At 42.2% G+C, this 14,904-nt stretch overlaps 1 long non-coding RNA gene across 1 annotated transcript in view; it reads right to left on the bottom strand.

Annotated features, from left to right (window-relative positions):
• Positions 1–13,718, bottom strand: part of LOC129383648 (uncharacterized) — a 31,209-nt gene extending 17,491 nt beyond the window's left edge. The window contains exon 1 of the long non-coding RNA XR_008611511.2: positions 10,311–13,718. This is a non-coding gene — a long non-coding RNA (uncharacterized lncRNA). The remainder of the gene's footprint in view (positions 1–10,310) is intronic.
• Between the last annotated feature and the right edge of the window lie 1,186 nt (positions 13,719–14,904).

Raw genomic sequence — 14,904 nt, 5'->3', positions numbered from 1 at the left:
CTTAATTTTTTTTCTTCCTCATATACTACTTTAAATGTGAAAAGTACACGTCAATTGAATAAGCGCTTGTTCCGCTGCCTGCCAGGCACTGCCGCTCAAGCCCTGTGTGGCTTTGGCAGGCCTGTTATGTACGCTGCTTTTTTGTGACTTTGTGGAATAAAGTATTATTATTATTATTATTATTATTATCAACACGAGACCCAGTAGATACTTAGAAGAGAACAACCTCCTACCTAACACTCAATTCGGCTTTCGCCCTCACCTATCGACCCAGGACGCCCTCTTGTACCTGTACAAGGATCTCCTTGAGACACCTCCCATGTCACAGACAAGGGCCATCCTGGCACTTGATTTGAAAGGAGCGTTTGATGACGTTCTGCATAAAAATACTCTTCAAAGCCTCGCCGACACAAACTGTGGCTTCTTCAAGGGGAGTATGGTAGCGCGATTCAAAGACGGGACAAGAGAAGACACAAAGGGACACACACAGCGCCTTTAGCGCTGTGTGTGTCCCTTTGTGTCTTCTCTTGTCCCGTCTTTGAATCGCGCTACTATACTCCCCTTGAAGATGCATTACCAACAAGCCCACATTGCAACCCTCGCAAACTGTGGCGCCTAAACCTACAACTGTGTCAAAAACTTCTTATCAGCGAGGCAAGCCACTATAAACTTCGGTGGAATAAAATCAGATCCCATCACTCTAGGCCCGAGAGGAACTCCGCAAGGGGCGGTACTGTCATCCCTTTTGTTCAATTTGGCTATGAAGGATCTCCCAGGCCTTCTCTCTGAAATCCCGGGTATCAAACACACATTGTATGCGGATGATATCACTGTCTGGTGCAACTCGGGGAGTGACGCCGAGATCGAGGAGCGTCTTCAAGCAGCAGCGGACACGGTGGACCAGTACGCCAGTGAAAGAGGCCTCCAGTGTGCGCCGGAAAAGTCCGAGTTGCTCATCCTGAAGAACCCGAGGACACCCATGGCGCAGAACATCATGGTGTATATAGACAACCACTCAGTACCGAAACCCACGGAGATCAAGATCCTAGGGCTGTATATCCCGCAGGGGCGACAGAACACCACCACTATGAAGAAGCTTACAACATCCACCGAGCAAATCCTCCGGATGATGCATCGTATCAGAAATAAGCACCATGGCATGAAGGAAAGGGACGCCATGCGCTTAGTGCAGGCTTTCGTGATTTCTCGGATAATCTACGGGACGGCATTCCTTAACCTCTCCAAGTCGGAAATTGAAAAGTTGGAGACACTGATCCGGAAGGCCTACAAGACGGCACTGGGGCTACCAAACTCCACGCCAACGACAAAGCTCATGGCTCTAGGAGCCATGAGCTTTGCTCATGGCTCCTAGAGCCATGTACTAATACCCTCAAAGCCATGTACATGTACATACCCTCAAAGCCATGTACATAATACCCTCAAAGAGATGTGGGAAGCACAATACTTCTCACAACTCAATAGGCTCGCAGTCACAAAACCAGGTAGAGATCTGCTCGAAAAGATCCATATTAACCTGCCCTATACAATAGACCAAAGGGAAGAGGTACCACGTGATGTGAGGAGACGCATCAACGTGTACCCCATTCCGAGGGACATGCATCCCGCATATGACATCGAAAGGGGAAAAGCAAGAGGGGAAGCCCTGCAGATAAAATGGGACGGGCAACCTAACACCCTCTATGTGGACGCCGCAGGGCCAAAGAATGGAGTGATGACTATTGTGGTCTAAACGCCTTCAGGATCGATGGTGTATTGCGCCTCGATGAAAACATCCAACCCCACTCACGCAGAGGAAGCAGCTATTGCATTAGCTATAGCATCTAACCCCAACGCCGATGTGCTCACTGACTCCCAGAACGCCTGTCGCAACTTCAATAATGGATTAATTCACAGGTCAGGGTTGTGATTGCTGACTAAGCATCCACCCAGCCAAGCCTCAGTCATCTGGTTTCCAGGTCACCTGGAACTACCAGGAGGAAACGAAGCCGCTCACAGACATGCCCGAGCTCTTCTATACCGGGCGTCTCCCCCTGATCACCGTGAAGGGTGCTGTGACCTAACTGCTTTAGCAGTGTATGCTGACAACCTCGCACCATACAGAACAGCCAGGAAGGAGTACCCAACACCACGTAAATCCCTCAATAAGTTGGAAGAGAACGCTCTTAGGAGACTACAAACTAATACATACCCAACGCCAGCTAAGTTACACCAGTGGTACCCTACACTATACTCCCCGCAATGCCCACACTGTGGACAGATAGCTAACCTCTACCACATGCTGTGGGCTTGCCAATTTAATCCAATAGTTGACCCCATTCCAAATCCCTCAAAAGAGCAGTGGGAGGCTATTCTGCTCAGCGATGATCCTGACCGTCAGCTCTGGCTGGTGGGGAGGGCCAGCGCAGCAGCAATAACCAGTGGGCTACCGGACTAGGCGGCCCACCCACGACTTCTACGAATATCCTGCAAATAAAGATGTTTTCAATCAATCAATCAATGCTGGGTACCAAGCCATGTTGGAATACCGGGCAACGAAGCAGCGTATAGATGCGCATCAATGGCAGCGTACAAAAACATTAGAAATACAACACTTCCATATAAAGACAGTATGAATGCGATCCGGTGGCCCTTGACGTCAAAATGGCCATACGATTGGGACAAATGTTTAAACGAGCTACATCTTATTAAACGTGTAATTGGCGAGTCAAAATCATGCAGTCACCAGCAACGGTTCTACGAGGTGATCTTGTGTCGACTTCGAATTGGACACACACATCTGACGCACAATTTCCACCTCCGAAAAGAAAACCCGCCAACCTGCGAAAAATGCCATGAACCTCTTACAGTCATACACATCCTAATAACATGTCCACACATCGACACACTGAGACGGAGGTTTTTACACAGCCTGTATAATTTGCACACTCCATTACACCCTGCCCTATTACTAGCAGATGACCCCCTAGTGCCATTTGCTAACCTGTCCGACTTTTTAGAAAAACACTGGTTATTTACACGAACTATAATGTAATGCAGGTTTACCTGCTCTAACGTTGCGTTCCATACTGTCTTTTGTCTGGCGCAGCACGGCCTTAGTTGCCTTTGTGCCATTAAATCCAAACTAACCAACCAACCAACGTTACAAGGAAACACTACAATTTAGCACGCTGCAACTCCCTCCCTGTCCGCGCGCATTCGTGATACAGCATGTTACAGTGTCGGGCTGCTGTGCCTGAGGAACCCGTATGAGGGCAGGCTCGATCCTGCACAGCACCGCAGAAAAAATAATTTTCAACGACAATCTTCCTCAGCGAGTTCTCTTAGCGAGCTTTTCCGTATCGGGCATCATCTGTTTCTAGCCTCTTTCGTGGGCCGATCCCGGAGACAGTGCAGTCTAATTTGTGGGCCGATCGTTTGTGTGGTTTGTGTCGATCGTTCCTGATAATCTGTGTCAAAAAATTTAAGCAGTCTGACCCTCCTCCTACTCCTATCACGTGATTGGTGGTGCAATAGTGCCGCGCACAGTGACTCCGCCCCTTTCATACCCCCAACTCACTCGGGAACATATCGTCTTTTACCTATGCCAACTAGAGCAGAATTGAAAGCTGGGCCAAGTTTTTACCTTTTCCTATTCATACTTTGGTTTGAGCACGAAACACACGGACGAAGGAAAGGACCAGAAGACTCAAGCGGAAGCCCTTAACTGGTAATTGTACCAAGTGCCCCCCTCACGCTATGCCTCTTCGTAGGCCTGTGACGTCTTGCTAAATAAACAAATAGATAAATTGGATTGAAGGAACATTATTTATTGATAATGATGATGATGATGGTGGTGATGATTATTTATTGGGATCCCCTTTAAAAAGGGGCTGTGACTGTTAGCCACCTAGCCTGTTTGAATTAATCAGGTACGCTATACATGATGTTCATTTTAGAATTTTTGCATGCATCTCCTTCATCTTTCTTTTCTTGCTCGAAACTTTTCTGTCTACCTTGTACCGCTACCTATGCCTGTATCGAAACCTGTCACATCAATCTCTCCCTTGTTTTTTTCCTCCACCAGTGCTCTAAACATCTCTTGCTTATCTCGACTGCTTACCGGTTGATGCTTCCGTCCACTTTAAACACAAATGCTTCTGGATGGTGTGCGTTGCCTACGGTTTTCACTGGGTGAATCCTTCCATATTCAAATATGATGTGGATTGATGGATGTATGAATGGATGGATGTTATGAGCGTCCGCTATTGAACGGGGCGGTGGGTTGCGCCACCAAGCTCTTGCTATTATACTGCCTATTGTCCTACCTATATGCTAAAAAAGAAAAAAGAAAAAAAAAAACAGATGAATTCCCATTATCAAGCTTTCGGACCTCCTATTGTGAACTTTGTTTTTGTGCGTCTCCGTTTTTCGTCGCGTACCTACTTTTCTTCCACCAATCTTCCAATCGCCCCTTACTAATATCTATTGCGGACATGTTTACTATCCCCCTGCTCTCACTGAACCCAAGGGCTTCAAGGAGGCCGTTGGTGCCTAAATCGAACGGTTGGCACATATCTTCCCATTCTAACAAAACATGCTCCATCGTTTCGCTAGCTTTACCGCGGCAAGCACATGCATCTTCTTCCTACTTATACCTCGCTTTATGAGTGCATGTTCTAAGGCATGCTGATCTCGCTTCGAAAAGTAATGCATTTCCCTTTGTGTTATCATAAATTCGTTCTTCCCTGATTTTGTTTTTCCCTCATAAGAAGTTACTCATGGCAGCTTTCTCTTCCGTTGCCGCCACCCATGAGATTATTTCAGCCTCTCTGACTTTCCACTTGACGTTCTTTGTTGCTGTGTTGCTCACCATACAGGCCGCATACTTGCTCGAATGCTTCCTAGTTCTTTTCCTTCACTGTGAATCGACTTTTTCTTGTAAAAATACCTCAATACTCTCCCAGCCCATTCACTTTCTTCCATACTCCTAAGGAGTTCTTCATAATCAATTTTAGTGTGATCTTCCCTCACTTCAAAACTTGTCCAGCCCATCTCACTCTGCACACCTTCATTTGTAGTCTTCCCGTGAGCGCCCAATGCGAGGCGACCCACTGACCTTTGGTTCCCATCGAGTCCTGATTGTACCTCTAATTTCAAGCAAACCACCGCATTTGAATTGAATTGAATCTTTATTATCATGCGTTGTACATGAAGGATAGCGGGAGTAGAAGCTGCACAAAAGCAGTTTGACTAGCTCTCACTACCTACAAAAGGGCCGCAAAGCAATGACATCTAATAGTAAACATAAAATATCAAACCTGAGATCGGATAATTATTACAAAATAATTCATAAATAATTCATAAGTATTGTAAAACAAAGTTTAACAGGATACGATAGTTATTGCTCAAGCAATAATAAAATAGAACCTAAAATGTACACGCTTTTTGAAAAGACATAGAATTGAATTACTGTTATACAATTGCACAAATCACACATATAATGAAGGGCTGCTATAAATAAGCACTAAGGTTATAAAAACAATGCTATAACATCTGTTTAAGTCGTACTTTTTTACGTTCACATCAATGCCAATAAGATAATTTAACATCTTCGGAATAATATTGCATAGCCTCTGGTCGCATATTTAGTGTCTGATCGAGTCACTAATCAGCGAATATGCTGGCGTGTATCATACTTATTTCCAGTGGGCTTAAGAGGAAGCTTTAGCTCGAGTGCTCCTATCCAAATACATGTAAAAGGAGAATTCGTTTTTCTCGGCAACCACAGCACCAAATTTGACGAGGTTTGTTGCATTGAAAAGACAAACTTAAAATCTAGTGACTGTTGGTTTCGAATTTTCGAGTTAGGTCGTCAATTTTTTATTAAATATTGCCAAAAATCGAAAATTTTAAAAAAACGAAACTATCAAGTTTACAACTCTGTAACTCAACCACTAAAAGTGATAATACAATTCTGTGAATTGCATCTAATAGTACATCTAAAGCGGACAAAATTGATATGTTACACATGAATATAAAAAAAATTAATCATAGGGAAATACAACTTTTGCAAAACCGTTGTAACCAACGTAACAAATTCACGTAAGATGTAAAATGGTATATGGTATATATGGATGCCGTTTACAGAACCGCGATATCTGTTCTTGATGCAGAGCTATGAATTTGTAAACTTCGGGCTTCTATTTTTTTCAAACGGTCAAATATTTGAAAGTCGATTTAAGAAAATTCAAGCCCTAAATCGAAATTCTGCTTCCAACAGTCACTAGAATTTAACTTTCTCTTTCAAATGCAACAAATTTCATCAAAATCGGTTCAGGGGTTATTTCATAAAAACGTGTTTGCGTTTTACATGTATTTGAATAGGCCGCGTCGGAGTTGGGCCCGAGCTAAAGCTTCCCCTTAAGGTTGGCCAGTTCAGAAATTGTCGTTCTTTGTTTAGGTTCGTTTTTTATCGCCTTACAAATCTTGTAATTGTAAAGATTCTACACACCTATTAATTTATATTTTTCTTGTGTATAACTAACAGAATGATTAGACTCTCTTAAGCAGCAATTTTAAGAAATCTATTTTGAAGTCTGGTAAGTTTATCAATGTTTGTTTGCGTTGTGTCACCCCATACTAGAAAACAGTAATGAGCAAAGGATAGAAACAATGATTGGGAGATAATAAGTATTGTTTTCAACGGTAGCAGATAACGGGTGTGATAAATTATACCATTTATATGTGCCGTTTCTGTCACCACTTGCCCTACTTGTGTGTCCCATAACATGTTATGTGAAAATAGGACGCCTAAAGTCGACAATTTGGATAGCGTTATTATTGTGATATACAGAAGAGGTTACATGCACCTGCTTGCCTTTTGCTTGCCTTTCGAAAAATAGCCGCCTAATTGTTTTTTTCTGCATTAATTACTAGCCCATTTGAGCAAGCCCAGTCGTACAAATTATGTAATATGATTTCTTTTTTTTAATTAACAAGTGAATGTCTTCATGTACGAAAAATACACTCGTATCATCAGCATGAACGATAAGTTTTGCTGAACAATCTGTTTACCATATCATTTATGCATAAAGTGAAAAGAACAGGGCCTAATATACTGCCCTGAGGAACACCGACAGAGCTTTATTTAATTGTCGGAGCAAAATTATTTCTACATACATATTGTTTCTTTTCGCTAAGATATGAGCTAAAAATGTCTAATGTGACACCGTGTATACCGTATAAATCTAACTTCTGTAAAAGCAACTTTCTATTGAGAAAATCGAAAGCATTGCTGAAATCAACTAGAATATTAAGCACTAATTGTGTAGATTTTATGCAATTTGGAATATACTCTTTCTGGTCAAGTAATGCAAGTTCAGTAGATCGATTTTTTCGAACGACAGAAAGCTGAGCAAGTTGGTAAGGATTCATTATGCAAAAAAGAAGAGGCGTGCAGACAGGACACAAGAGCAGAGAAGTGGACAACACGAACGCTGACTATCAACTGAAGGGAGCACTGAGGCGAAAAAAGGAAGAAGACACAAAACTGAGCTTGCGTAGATGAGTTTTGTGTCTTCTTTCTTTTTTTCGCCTCAGTGCTCCCTTCAGTTGATAGTCGGCGTTCGTGTTGTCCACTTCTCTACTCTTGTGTCTTGTCTGCACGCCTCTTCTATTTCGTTTTTTTCTAAAGCCGTATTGTGCATCACATGATACGTTATGTTTATTAATCAATGCCACTAATTGTGAATGAAGAATTTTTTCTATTATTTGAGAAAATACCGGCAAGATCGATATCCTGTAGTTTGCCAAGTTATTTTTATCTCCATTTTTGTACAAAATGCACACTTTAGCCGTCTGTAATATTGAGAGAAAAGTTCCTCTTGACAGACAGAGGTTAACTATATCAGGAAGAGGTTGCGCGAATATGTCAGCAACGCATTTAATTGGTTTGATTTGAAAATCAAAATAATCACAGCAGTTACTATATTTAAGTTGCATGATTGTCTTATAGACCTCGTTTTCAGAAGTAGGCTTTAAAACATAGTACTTGGACATTTGTCCTTGATGAGTGACATGGCATCATGAGATGTTCTAGCAAAAATTAAGTTAACTAGATAATCATTAAACATATTACATAACTGGCTGCTACTAACAACACTGCCGTTACTTGTAAGTTCTGTAATTACGCTATTTGAGTTGGGTGTTCCTAGAACTGTATTAATATTTTTCCAGGTGGAAGCGGAATCACCAGATAAGTGCATAAAAATGTTATCAAAGTAGTTTTGTCTAGCTTTTTGGATGTCTTTATTTAGGCGATTACGAAATTTTTTTAAAGGCACTAAATAGTTGTGGGTCGTGACAAGCTAAAAACTCTATTGTACATCATTCTTTTCGTTAATTTTGTGCAACAGGTCTCACGTGATCAACGGCTTTCTCATTTTTTGTAGCTGGGCAGTGGGTAATTCGAGCAGAATTACGATCATATATTCGTTTGAAGTTTTCAATAATTGTTTTGACTGTAAAATTTGCGTTGCCCTGTGTTAGAACGTCATTCCATGAAAAGTGAAATATTCTTGACGAGAATTCTCAAGTTTAGGGGATATTATAGAACGCATTGATATAGAGAGTCGTTTCTTCTTTATTTGTTGCTTAGTAACTAGAAATATAAGTATGTAATTGCATATATAGCATGAAATGGTTCCTACTCTAACATCGTCAGCGTTAACGTTCGTGACAAAGACTTCAATTTGTGTGGATGAATTGGCAGTAACTCTTGTTGGCATGTTAATTGTATTGAGTAGTCTAAAGTTATCAAACAAAACACGTCAGCTCACGTTTGTAAGTTTCATTAGATAACATGTAAATATTAATATCAGTGCCACATACAATTACACATCTATTCACCGAATCTCGAAAAGGATTTTCTAAACGAGTCATAAATTTTGAAATATTCTCTGAGGGAGGGAAGGCGATACACGGCTGAGAAGACGTAATTGTTTCGGACAGCTATCAGCCTCTCACAATCAGGTTCAGAACAGGAAAATTCTGTTAGGAGTTCACAGTGAAAAGTTTCTTTTACAAGCGAGAAAGCACCACCACTTTCACTGCCGCAACGATTTACACAGTAAGCATTGTAACCAGGCAGAGAAAACGGATTGTCATCATTAGTGTACCAACTTTCGGTTAACATGATTATTTCAAACTGGAAATCAAGCTGTGAAAATATAAGTGAAAAAATTTTATGCAAGGCAGATATCTGTCTCCAATATGTTTATGCAATTTTGTCGGTAAAACGAACATGGTTTAAGAAACAAAGATGGGTATAAGCGCGACACAAACCTTAAGCTGTGCTTGGGAAATCTTTATTCTTCACGAGAATGACAGGAGAACGAACCTTGCGTCTCATCAGAATTTTACCGTTCGCACACCATACAATATGGATGTCATTCTACCGCACCCATTGCTTTGCCTCCCAGAGCAAGGTTTGAGTTTACTTGGTCAAGTTCTCCGGAATCATCACGTCCGATTTCGCATCCCTCAGGTTCTTACGGCCATGTAGTCAGGTGTCTCGAAGTGATTGTCGCGAGAAGCGTACAGTAATGCCTGGTGTCCTGTGCGGCCTAGAAGTTAGACGGTTTATTGCCGTTGCATCACCCCCTGTTAGAGCTGGTATCTGAATTGAGGCACAAACTCTATTGGCCATTTCCAACAAGTCATCATGATCAGTTTTACGGATTCTATGAAACTCCAGGTTGAGCGTCCTATTTTATCGTTCAAGTTCATTCAGATCATTTCTTATATCTTGAATTTATTTAATGCTCAAACTCGTTTTTTGCTGAGTCAGCTTTCTGCTTCACATCTGACAATTTGGTATCCTGCTCCTTAATGGCAGCAAGTACACCGTCGTATTTGTCAGACAACATTTGCACGCTGGCCTTGGTAGCAATAACAGCGTCTTTCAGATTTTCCAGTCTTCATTAATTCTTAAGTGACTAAACATTGGAGTAATCAACAACTTTTTTGGCTCTTACTCCCCTGCACATAGGACATCGCCACTGCTTTTTTGCTGCATCAGTTTTTCCTTTAAATGTTATTTCGCTTATGTCAGAGCAGGGTCCTATGTGATAGGAACCAAGACATTCACTGCATACCGTACAGTCATCTTCAGAACCAACACTCAAGCCACAATCAATGCATGAGACAGCGGCAACAGTATTCATAGCTAGATGATTGAGGGCAACAGTGCAGGGTACAGCCAACTGCAAAATTTCTTGAAGAGCTATGGAAAAGTGAAGCTATTTACTAACCTGTAAAGTGTAGAAATGAACTTTAGGACGAGTTCTTTCTGTGCATCTGCTGCTGCTCAAGTGAAGACAGCGTCGGTGAATACTTCTTTTATAAGCTGCTGGAGGCGGGCAAGGGGGGTGGGTTGTCGCCCTTACGTGATGAGTCATCTGGGCACGACTTGATGACGAGGCAGCTAGGCAACAGCAACACGGTGGCACGTGTAGATCAGGAAACAGTGATTACTGATGACAGTTAGCCCGGAATGAGAGTTCCACGCAACGTCTTGCGCAGCCGGCCCCAGGCTATCCTTTCGCACGTTTCGCAGCAACTGTAGATCCTCGCCAGACAAGCAGCACTCTGCAAAGTATACAAATAAACTTTCGGACGAGTTCTTTCTGTGCCTCTGCTGCTGCCCAAGTGAAGACAGCTTCGGTGAATCCTCCTTTTATAAGCTGCTGGATACGGGACGGAGGGGGGGGGGGGGGGCGTCATCCTTACGTGATGAGTCCCCTGGGCACGACTTGCTGACGAGGCAGCTAGGCACGTGTAGATTAGCAAATGGTAATTACTGATGACAGTTGGCATGGAATCATAGTTCCACGCAACGTCTTGCGCAGCCGGTCCCAGGCTACCCTTTCGCACGTGTCGCAGCAGCTGTGGATCCTCGCCAGACAAGCAGCACTCTGTAAAGTGTACAAATGAACTTTAGGACGAGTCCTTTCTGTGCCTCTGCTGCTGCCCAAGTGAGGACTTACATTTCCAAATGTAAATCCTGGAACCAATACACCTTCCCACATATTCCTGATAACCTCTTACCTATTGTATCCCATAGCGCTGTGTTGAATTATGGCTGCATTTCTCTTTACCTTTACTGTTATTGTTTTTTCCTGTGTTTCCATATATCTATTGCCTTCGTTTATCCATATACCAAGGTAGTTATATTATTTTACCCGAGGTATTTCATGAGCCTGTATTGCCACTGTCTTTTCACTGTTTTCATTGAATACAGTACCCCGTATTTTTAACACTATATTAAAACTCAAATACTCGCCTTCCTGTCCACATATATTAGCCAGACGTTGCAAATCACTTTGCTTGTTAGCTAGCAACACAATGTTGTCCGCATAAAATAAACCTGGAAGCTGCTGCTCTACTACTGTGCCCGCCTGTCTGTGTGAGAGATTAAACCCGATATTACTTCCTTCTAGCGCCATCTCCATCCTCACAATGTATATCATAAATAGCAGTGGGGATAAAGGGTACCCCTGCCTCAGTCCCTTGCTGATGTCAACTTTCTCCTCGCGGCTCATCCTTTCCCATTCAATGCAAACGGTATTTTCTAGGTAAATCGCTCTCAAACGCTGTAGGCAATCATCGCCTAAGCCTTACCCTTCCAGAATATCCCACAAAACGTTGCGGTCTACGCTGTTATACGCTCCTGTAATGTCTAAAAAGGCCACATATAACGGTCTGCTTTCTACTCTTCACTCTGCTTTCTACTCAGCCATTCTGAAGTTATCTCAACATGTCATTATCCTCTGCCCATGCTTGCAGCTTTAATTTGATTGCCTGCATTGCTAGCCTGTATATTACCGATGTAATGGTCAACGGTCTATACGAGTGAATTCTATCTTTCTCCCCCTTACCTTTATAAATTAAATTCATTCTACTTTGTCGCCAACTGTCTGGTATTCGTCTATCTCTTAAAATTTTTTCCACTGCTTTCACCAGAGCTTCCTTACTTTTTGGTCCCAGTTCATTTATCAGCCTAACGGGAATCTCGTCTAGCCCTGTGGCTGTGCGCTTAGGAATTTTCTCTTCCAATTTCTTCCAGTTTAAATTTGTCAGCACCAGCTCCTTTTCCACCTAGGTCTCTTTCATGTTCTTTTTTTCTTCAAATACAACCTCGTCATTGCCTTGGAAAGATTCGGCAGTTACTTTTCGGATGTAATTTATTGCCGCTTCTCCTTCCAGTCTGTTTTCATCTTCGTCTAGGATATGTTGTTGTATTGTTGTTGACTTCCTGCCAAATAATTTTATGTGGTTCCAGAGTATTCTAGGTGCGGCCTTCTTTCTTTCGCGCATTTCCGACAACCAATGTTCATTTTCACCTGTTATATTTGCCTGCACCAGTGTTTGAACCATAGAGGTTTTTCTCCCGCTATATTTCCCACTTACTGCCTACTTCATCCTGCGGCAACTACACTTTTTTTGCCTGCCTTTGCTCTCGGGATGCTTTCTCTCATTCGGCGATCACTTCTCGTATCTCCCTGTCCCCCCAGCTTTTCGATTTCTTTTTTCCTTTCCAACGAACATGTTGTTTGTCTTTCCGTATTTCTGTCATTATTACACGTAGAAGCTCTCTAATTACCACTCTTAGCCCTTTGCCAAGTTCTTCCTCGACTCTTGTGTCTATATTGTTATTTGTTCAGCGTTCAAATTTGGACTGGCCCTTTTGCACTCCTTGTCTCCCAACGACATATCCTATATTCAAGATTATGCGTTTGTGGTCCCTCTTTATGCTGCTATACCCTTCTTCGTTAATGACCATTTCTCTCAACTTATCTTTGATTCCTTCTGTCATGAGACACTAATCAATGGTCGATTGCTGGTTTACCACTTCCCACGTGGTCTGCCCTTCACACTAAGGCCCTGTGTTCACGATAAGGAGGTTATGTTGCTCACAAAGATCTAGCATTGACTTTCCGTTGTTGTCGGTATAGCCATGTAGATCCTGTATGTGGGCATTCATGTTACCTAATGGGATAGCTCCTGTGTCGTGTGTACCTTTTCTGTGTGCCCATTATTCGCGCTGTTTGCTAAATAATGTGTTCGTACCAACAAGCCCGGCTAGCCAATATTCTAATAGGATAATTTTGGCATCATTCCCAAAACCCTTAATATCAGCACTGAGGCATTCCACTAACTCTTGATTCTTCTGCGTGCAATTATTCCAGGTCCACAAATACGTTACGCCCAGCCAAGTTTTCTTTGCACTCATTGTACCTCATAACCAAAGATGCTCTTGACATTCTGAATTTACTATATTGCATTGGGCTCCCTGATGGATGAGCATTCCAACTCCCCCTCCCTTTCCGACTTGAAATCTGGAAAGGAGTAATGGTGGCAGCTCTAACGTTCGCAAATGCCATTCCGTGCTTAAAATCGGCTATGTTGTCGGGGTTGGAAGTTAACCAAAGATGAGTAGGCCGGTTGGCACTGGGAGCCCACGGCAAAACCATAAATGAGGCAGTGCAGGGAAACATGGCTTGGGCCTCTTTTGAAGTCAGAGAAGTGAAGAGCAAAATTGTTTTAAATTAAGGTTCAAAATAAATGCGCGACTAGAATGCTGGAGTATCTGCACTTGAAAAGCGTGGACACAGAATGGAGGAAGAGGTCAAGAAAATTGGCCACCGAGTACAGGGTAATTCAAAGTGTAAATAGACAACCAGGAGCCATCAGAAAGAAAGTGGGAGAAATCGAGAGAGCTAACTGCATGCAGAGAATATAAACAAAAAGAACGTGGAGATATACAAGAATGGGAAGAAAGTAATTAGAAAGGAAAATCTGTACCACAACACATGGGGCAGTGCCTTGCTCTTTGAGGCTCGAGCTGGTAGCCTAAGGACAAAAACGTACCGGAACAAATATTCGCAACAAGATTAGACGTGTATGCCACAGCAAAAATCCGTAGACCTCTGAACACATCCAAACGGAATGCAAGGGGATTCACCCAGTGAGAGTCGTAGGTAACGTGCACCTTTCAGAAACGCTTGGCTCTAAAGTGGACGGAAGCATCAACCGCTCAGCAGTTGAGATAAGAAAGAGACGTTTAGAGCAGTGGTGGGAAAAAAGCAGAGAAGATATTGATACGATCAAATTCGTTACAGGCATAGGTAGCAGTACTAGATAAACAAAGAAGTTCTGCGGCAGACAAAAAAAGCATCAAGGAGATGTATACAAAAATGCTCGAATGAAAAACATCGACAACCTACCTGATTAAACCAAGCTGGCTAGGTGACTTGTCACTGCCCCTTTACAATGGCAATGTCAATAAATAATAATAATAATAATAATAATAATAATAATAATAATAATAATAATAATAATAATAATAATAATTAATGATAATAATAATAATAATAATAATAATAATCATAACCAAATAATGTACTAGTTGAGAGTTTGCGCTCGTGTCATCTAGTTATCTCCTTAATGATTGTGTTTGCTGCGCAACACAAAGTATGAATGATAACCGGAGGTTGAATCTCAGTAACACTTCTTTTTGGCGTAGTTGGTACATACTTTTGAACTTAGTTGTTTGCGCTGTTACGTTTAGTTCAGAGGTTGAATCGCCTCCCAAGTTATCTTTTATGTCAAGCTCGGGGAAACGGCTATACAGATACGCATACGCCGACTCAAAAGTGGGCAGAGCACTCTAAAAAAGCGAGTTGCATTCAAACGCACTTTATATTAAAAAAAAAAAAGAGTTCCGGAAATAACCTTCTCACGACGCCTGTCGACGCTATACGAGTAGCATTCCAACAATGCAGCGACACACCGTGTTGCCAAAAACATCTTTAGTAATGCGAAGAATACTTTTTTGGTGGTCGA

The sequence above is a fragment of the Dermacentor andersoni genome, chromosome 8, assembly GCF_023375885.2.
Source record: "Dermacentor andersoni chromosome 8, qqDerAnde1_hic_scaffold, whole genome shotgun sequence".
Taxonomy (NCBI): Eukaryota; Metazoa; Arthropoda; class Arachnida; order Ixodida; family Ixodidae; genus Dermacentor; species Dermacentor andersoni.
Note: the sequence above shows the minus strand (reverse complement) of the source record. Positions and strands in the feature narration are given on the sequence as shown.